The sequence below is a fragment of the Eptatretus burgeri genome, chromosome 3 (genome assembly GCF_056783735.1).
Source record: "Eptatretus burgeri isolate ZD-2024b chromosome 3, Ebu_testis_v1, whole genome shotgun sequence".
Taxonomy (NCBI): Eukaryota; Metazoa; Chordata; class Myxini; order Myxiniformes; family Myxinidae; genus Eptatretus; species Eptatretus burgeri.
In genome coordinates, this window is record NC_140963.1 from 136,831,134 (window position 1) to 136,839,042 (window position 7,909).

Consider the following 7,909-nt stretch of genomic DNA (forward strand, 5'->3'; position numbering starts at 1 on the left):
ACATACCCCAAAACTGTCAAATACCACAAAACTGTCAAATACCACAAACCACAAAAGCATTAAATACTGCCAAACGGTGAAATACTGTGAAACTATGCAATACCGTAAAAACGTCAAATACTGCAAAACCACGAAATATCGAAAAACCATCAAATGCTGCAAAACGGGCAAAAACCTCAGAACCGGCAAATACCTAATCTTATGTAATCTTTATGAAAAAACCTCCAAAACGGTCTCTTAAAATGTTCCAACTTCCTCTTTCACATGTGTAGTTCTTGGTGTTGTATCATAATTCACGACTCTGTTTCTTCTTCAAAAGGCTGTATTTAATTTGACCTTTCCTTTATCCCATGTCTAAAACGTCCCACTGTGACAACGTTTCTTTTCTACATTCTCTAAATTCACCTTTATTGTATCCCTCACGTAATGTCTTTAATCGCATCTCTGACTTTAAAAATTCTTAAATCCCAGTTTGCAATGCATGTTCATGTTCCATCAATCATCCTTTTATTCCAACTTCAGTGCCCACCTCCTTAAATGTACCTTCTCCTCACCTCTCTCTCACCTGTTATCCCCTATCCTTATTGCTCCCATCTTGACCCTCATCCGACCTCCGCTCTTGGCACCTCTTCACTGTATTCTGCTTCAGTATCAGCTTCTCCTCTGTTGTCTCAAAGTGTGTGGTGTTCTAACATCTGTGGGCTCCATTCTAACCTAACAGACATTTCACTCTCTCAATCAGTGCACTCATCACCACAAACATGCTCCTTCCTCTCGGCACACTTCCCCTTTTTTCCCAGCCCCTCAAATATTGTACCTTCCCCTGCCTGCTCCCTTCTTCAACATACCTCCACCAAGTCTCATTCTTCCCCTCTCCCCACCCTCCCATCACCCTCTTGCACCTTGGCCATGCCTGTTCTCATTGTCCCCCCTCCCTCTCAAAGCTTCTCTCTCAACCCTCCCTCACAAAGTAACCTTGACATTCTTCCCCTCCAAGCTTCCTTCTCACCTTTCTCAAAAACTCCCCCTCACCTCTCCCCCTTCACCCTTCCACCTCAACTCTCCCCCTCAACCTTCTCCCTCAACTCTCCCCCTCACCCTTCTCCCTCAACTCTCCCCCTCACCCTTCTCCCTCCAATCTTCCCCTCACTCCCCCTTCTCAAAGTTGACCCCTCACATCCACAAAGATGCCTCCTTCCTCCATCCTCTCTCTTCCACCTCATCACCCCACCTCCTCCAATCTTCAACTGCCCTCTGCCCACTCTCTTATGACACCCCACTGCACCTCAACCCATCACCACTGAGCCTTTTCTCCTCCTCATCCGGCCCTCACCTCAAGCTCTTCTGCAATCCCCTCCACTCTTTCAATAACTCTCTTTACCTCCCCCCCCTCCTCCCTCGTTCAACCCTCCTCCTCCCTTCCCCTGCTCCCAAAACCTCCTCCGCTCCCTCTTCTTTAACAGTGTGAACCTCAATTATCTGGGGCATTTGGTCAAACCTGACAGACCTTTCCATTCAAGTTTCCACGGACAAACCAAACATAATCTGCTTAACAGAAACTTTCCTCCTTCAAAACGTCTGTGACACCCTAGTATCTCTCCGTTTACTCCCTCCTCCAATATGACAGACCTGAGCCTCGTCCTGGCGGCAGAGTTGCTCTCTTTATCAAAGACTCTAACCCTCACTCAATATGCTCTGTTGTCTCTCTCACACACACCCCCAGGAATACCTCTGGCTGCGGATTCCCCTCCACTCCCACCTCGTGTTTATATGTGTGTTGTACCGTCCAACAAACAGTGATGACTCCATTTACATGTTGCTCTCCGAAAATATGGACCAACTTCTATCCTCGCATCCCAACTCTCGTTTCCTCATGTGTGGTGACTTCAACTGTCATCATGCCAGTTGGCTGGGTGTGGGTACCTCTCTCACCTGCCATGGCACTTCAGCAAAATACTTCTGCAACTCATTGGGACTGACACAATCTGTCAACTTCCCGACCAGGATCTCAACCAACGGTATTCCATCTCTTTTGGATCTGATTTTGACCATTTTCGCTGAAAATATCTGCTGTTCTTCCTGCGCTCCAATAGGTATATCTGACCACATGCTTGTCAAAGTAGACATCTCTCTCGCTGTTAGTAGAGAACCTTATCAGTGCAGTCGAGTCTGGCATCTCACTTAGGCCGACTGGCAGGGACTTCAAGCAGCTATCAAACTTCGAGACTGGTCTCTCATCTCTACTTCCTCTGACATCAAATCGTCCTGGGAATTTTTTTAAATAAATGTGCTCTCTCTCATGCACAGATTTATCCCATCTTATCTTCAGTTGTCCTACCCCTCCTCCCACCCATGGTACACTCAAGAAGCTTGTGGTGAGGAAGTTGTCCTGAAACAACTTGCCTTCACCTCATGGAAGGCAAATCCAACTGAAGGCAATCTCAGTTCCTTCCACAAAGATCGGAACTAGTGTGTCTTCCCTCAGGAGAGCAGAAAACAACATCTTTGGAATCTCAAATCCGAACTCTCAAACCTGTCTCCCTCCTCCAAATCCTGGTGGCGTCTAGCTAAGTCTGTTTCCGGTGTATGTTCCCCCTCCATTCCCTCCCTTACCTCAAATGGCCACACAGCTGACACGGCACGTGAAAATGCTGAATGGCTAAACTCCGTGTTTGCTTCTAAATCCTGTGTCCCAAACCCATCGTTTTCTGTACCCACCTTACCCAGCCACACCCAGCTGTTCCTGGATTCTGTGTCCTTTTCTCCTGACAAGGTGGAGAGTTTGCTGATTCAGATTCTGTTTCCTCGATTCAGATTCTTCAACCGGTCGAGACGGCATCAGCCCACGTGTCCTAAAAACTTACAACTCTTGTGCACCTTCTCTCCATTCAATTCACCCTCTCATTTGCTCAAGGTCATCTGCCATCTCCTTGGAAATCTGCAAACATTACTGCTCTGCAGAAAAAGGTGCAAAAACATATTCCTGCAATTACAGACCAATCAGCCTTCTCCCAATCATTAGCAAGGTTATGGAATCCATCATCGCTTCAGACATTAAATCCTTCCTCTTTTCCAATGGATTGATTTCCGATCTTCTATTTGGATTCAGACCAGGTCACTCTACCCTGGATATGATGCTTCTGCTCTCCCATCAATGGATGGAGGTCCTCAATGCCAGATATGAAATCAAAACCATCTCCTGAGATATATCACGTGCTTTCGATACGGTCTGGCACACCGCCCTGCTCACCAAACTTTCTTCCTCTGGTACCCAAGGACATCTCTCACTCATGGCTCGCAGACTTACTCTCCTGTCGTAGCCAACCTGTGGCCCATAATGGAGTTCTCTCATCCCATGTTGCTGTCCAGGCTGAAGTACCTAAAGGCAGATCCCCTCTCTCGGAAAATCCTCTTTATCTCTTTGCTGATGACTCCACCCTCTGCCGCACCATATGTCATCCCTCAGATCGGCAAGCAGCAGCCTCTTCACTCTCTGAAGATCTGGATAAATCACAAGTGGGTCCAACACATGCAGCATGTCTTTCAACCCTGACAAATCTCACACTCTCACTATTTCTCTCTGAAAGAACCGTCTGCCCCCCCCCCCCATCTACTTCCTCAACAATCCCCTTGAAGAAGTCCTTTGAATCAAGCTTCTGGGTCTCACTATCTGCCATGATTTTTCCTGGGAAAGCCACATTTCCAAGCTGGCCTCCAAAACCAGTCACTAACAAGGCATCCACCATTATGCAAAGTCCTTCCTTAGTACACCTGAGCTCCTGACCAAAGCTTTCGTCTGCAGCCTGATGGAGTACTGCTCTCCCCTCTGGGCTGGTGCTCCCACCTCTCACCTTTCTGGGCTTCACGCTGTGGAAACCAAGGCATTTCGGATCATTGGCATCTCCCGCGATGAGGCTGTCTCTCACTCTCACACCGCAGGCAGGTCAGTGGTCTTTGTCTTCTACCGTCTCCTCTCTGGCCTTGCCCCCAGCCCCCCCCCCCCCACAACTCTGTCTGTCCGCAGGGTGCTCAAGATCCGCCAGCAACCCCAAAGTACTGGAATCACTGCTCACCTTCACTCTTTCATTCCTTTTTTTTTCCCACCAAACACCGCAAAACTGTTAAATACTGCAAAACCGTTAAATACTGCAAAACTGTCAAATACTGCAACACTGTTAAATACTGCAAAACTGTCAAATACTGCAACACTGTTAAATACTGCAAAACTGTTAAATACTGCAAAACTGTTAAATACTGCAAAACTGTTTAATACTGCAAAACCGTTAAATACTGCAAAACTGTTAAATACTGCAAAACCGTTAAATACTGCAAAACTGTTAAATACCGCAAAACCGTTAAATACTGCAAAACCGTTAAATACTGCAAAACTGTCAAATACTGCAACACTATTAAATACTGCAAAACTGTTAAATACTGCAAAACCGTTAAATACTGCAAAACCGTTAAATACTGCAAAACTGTTAAATACTGCAAAACTGTTAAATACTGCAAAACCGTTAAATACTGCAAAACTGTTAAATACCGCAAAACCGTTAAATACTGCAAAACTGTTAAATACCGCAAAACCGTTAAATACTGCAAAACTGTTAAATACTGCAAAACCGTTAAATACTGCAAAACTGTTAAATACTGCAAAACTGTTAAATACTGCAAAACTGTTAAATACCGCAAAACTGTTAAATACTGCAAAACTGTTAAATACTGCAAAACCGTTAAATACTGCAAAACCGTTAAATACTGCAAAACTGTTAAATACTGCAAAACCGTTAAATACTGCAAAACCATCAAATACTGCAAAACTGTTAAATACCGCAAAACTGTTAAATACTGCAAAACTGTTAAATACTGCAAAACCGTTAAATACTGCAAAACTGTTAAATACTGCAAAACCGTTAAATACTGCAAAACCATCAAATACTGCAAAACTGTTAAATACTGCAAAACCGTTAAATACTGCAAAACTGTTAAATACTGCAAAACCGTTAAATACTGCAAAACTGTAAAATACCGCAAAACCGTTAAATACTGCAAAACTGTTAAATACCGCAAAACCGTTAAATACTGCAAAACCGTTAAATACTGCAAAACCGTTAAATACTGCAAAACCGTTAAATACTGCAAAACTGTTAAATACTGCAAAACTGTTAAATACTGCAAAACTGTTAAATACTGCAAAACCGTTAAATACTGCAAAACTGTTAAATACTGCAAAACTGTTAAATACTGCAAAACCGTTAAATACTGCAAAACTGTTAAATACCGCAAAACTTAAATACTGCAAAACTGTTAAATACTGCAAAACCGTTAAATACTACAAAACTGTTAAATACTGCAAAACTGTTAAATACTGCAAAACCGTTAAATACTGCAAAACTGTTAAATACCGCAAAACTGTTAAATACTGCAAAACTATTAAATACCGCAAAACCGTCAAATACTACAAAACTATTAAATACTGCAAAACTGTTAAATACCGCAAAACTGTTAAATACTGCAAAACCGTTAAATACTGCAAAACTGTTAAATACTGCAAAACCGTTAAATACTGCAAAACTGTTAAATACTGCAAAACCGTCAAATACTGCAAAACTGTTAAATACTGCAAAACCGTCAAATACTGCAAAACTGTCAAATACCGCAAAACTGTTAAATACCGCAAAACCGTCAAATACCGCAAAACCGTCAAATACCGCAAAACCGTTAAATACCGCAACACCGTTAAACACCGCAAAACTGTTAAATACCTCAGAAATATTGAGCACAGCAAAACAGTTAAATACCGCAAAACCGTCAAATACCGCAAAACTTTCAAATACCGCAAAACGTTAAATACTGCAAAACCGTTAAACACCGCAAAACCGTTAAATACCGCAAAACTGTTAAACACCGCAAAACCGTCAAATACCGCAAAACCGTTAAATACCGCAAAACCGTTGGATAACAAAACTGTTGGATAGCGCAAAACTGTTAAATACTGCAAAACCATTAGGCACTGTAAAAAAACAAAAGACCGGAAATATATCACTTACCCTGCCAAGACAAGGCTCATTGTCCTGTTGTGTGGTTGGCATAGTAAAACCGTGATTAGGAATAATGATTAGATTTGATTAAACATTACAACAACATTGATGAATGTGGTAAGCTATTGAAAAGGTGGGTTAAAGAAAAAAAAAAACTTGACATATACATACTACAATGAGCTACTGGAGTTACAAAGGTGGTTGAAATATGATAAATTGTACTGGGATTCGATGGAAAATTTGCTACTTTGGTTGCATAATTCGTCTGTGACATTTCTTCGTCAAAAAACATTTACAGATATTTAACATCCACCAGCAATCAATACTTTTGGATGGGCACTCAATTTAACAAGATTCTATTAGATGGTACATCTTTTGATGCAGGACTTTGTCTGTGCGGAACTAGTGACTGTTGGATTAGGGCTGGAATTTGACCAGCGTGCCTGGAAAGCATATCCTACTCGATGCGAAAAACTGTGGGATTTTAAAATTTTTTATCATCTAACAATGAATGCTAACAGATGGGACACACAAATTAACTTCCCCCACAGGACGGGATATGCATTGATGCTACTCCTGGCCTGCAAATCACCAGGATGACAGGATGCACATGGGTCGGAAATTGCACTCCGATTAAACAGCTCAAAGACAAGCGAGCTACCTCTGAGCTGTCCAACTGTTTCAAATCTCTTGAAATTTACAGACAATTGTCATTGGCTGCACAGCGTGATTTCTTGTCAAGTGTATTTTGCACACTCATCTCTATACGAAAGTTCAAGTCAAATGCGGATCAATCCGGTCTTCTCTATGATGTAAACATAATTGGAATATGTGAGATCACAACCATCATCCATCACTAAAAATAAAGAGCCTCTGCAAAGATTTCGTGCATTTTCAACGTGAAGGCAGAGCTTATTTTCACTGGAAAAGGGTGTTGATACCTGTCACTTTTCATGCACCAGAGTTAACTTTGATTTAACCTTTTTCTTCCAAAATCGAGGCTGATGAAAGATGAGGTGATAGAGGGGAAAACGGCAACACTGTCAGTGGGGCTGAAAGTTGGAAAATGAACAAAAAGGGAAGGGTAGGAAATATAAACATGGGACACCAAGAACTGAGTCTGGGGCAAGGACATACAAACCCAGGACAATAGTACATCTGGCCTGGACAATGACACAAAAATACATCACATTAACAAATCAACATTAACGATTAGCAAATTCTGGAACATGTATCTTTTGCTTTTTATTTGAAGATGGATTCATAGAGAGAAGATCGTGTCTGGCCACAAAGGAACCCAAAACAGGAACCAAGTCGGACAAGTATGAGAGCAAGTCCAGAATAAATACTTCAGAATGAATATTTCCCTCCATTACAGACCAAGTGTGAAGAATAAAAAGAATGTTAAAAATAGTTTGACAGGATGATGAAGATGGAGTGCGCCTGCCCTTCAGCTGTCTGGTCTGGATTTGATTCTCAACCAGACTATAAATTTTTGGGTTGGTGTTTCGCAGACAGGGTGTTGCAAAAACTGGTGTTGTCTCTCGGGTGGACATGAAGCTGGAGCCATGCCTTCCTGTATTTTTTTAATAGAGGTTAAAGATCCCATGGTGTCTTTCAATGAGGAGTCGGCGAGTTCTCGTTCGTTGATAATTGGGCCAAATTCCAAATGCTTGCTTTGACTGATTGATGGGAAGGCAATGGTAATCTACCCTGGATAATTCTTGTATGAAACTGTTTTGGCAGCACTGACATTTTGTCCACAGAGTATGGAGGAGAGAAAGAGAAAGAGAAAGAAAAAGAAAATGAATAAAAAGAAAGAAAGAACTTCAGAATTTATCCAGATTTTGATACTCATCTATCTATAA

The 7,909-nt window shown here is 42.1% G+C and overlaps 1 protein-coding gene across 2 annotated transcripts in view; it reads right to left on the reverse strand.

Moving 5' to 3' along the window:
- RNF213 (ring finger protein 213) overlaps positions 1 to 7,909 on the reverse strand; it is a 645,256-nt gene that overhangs the window by 23,218 nt on the left and 614,129 nt on the right. Inside the window, exon 56 of one of the 2 annotated variants that reach the window (XR_015056656.1) lies at positions 6,051 to 6,074. The exons of the other annotated variant lie outside the window; for it this stretch is intronic. The gene's annotated coding sequence lies outside the window, so the exon portion shown is untranslated. The remainder of the gene's footprint in view (positions 1 to 6,050; positions 6,075 to 7,909) is intronic. 2 annotated transcript variants of the gene reach the window in all.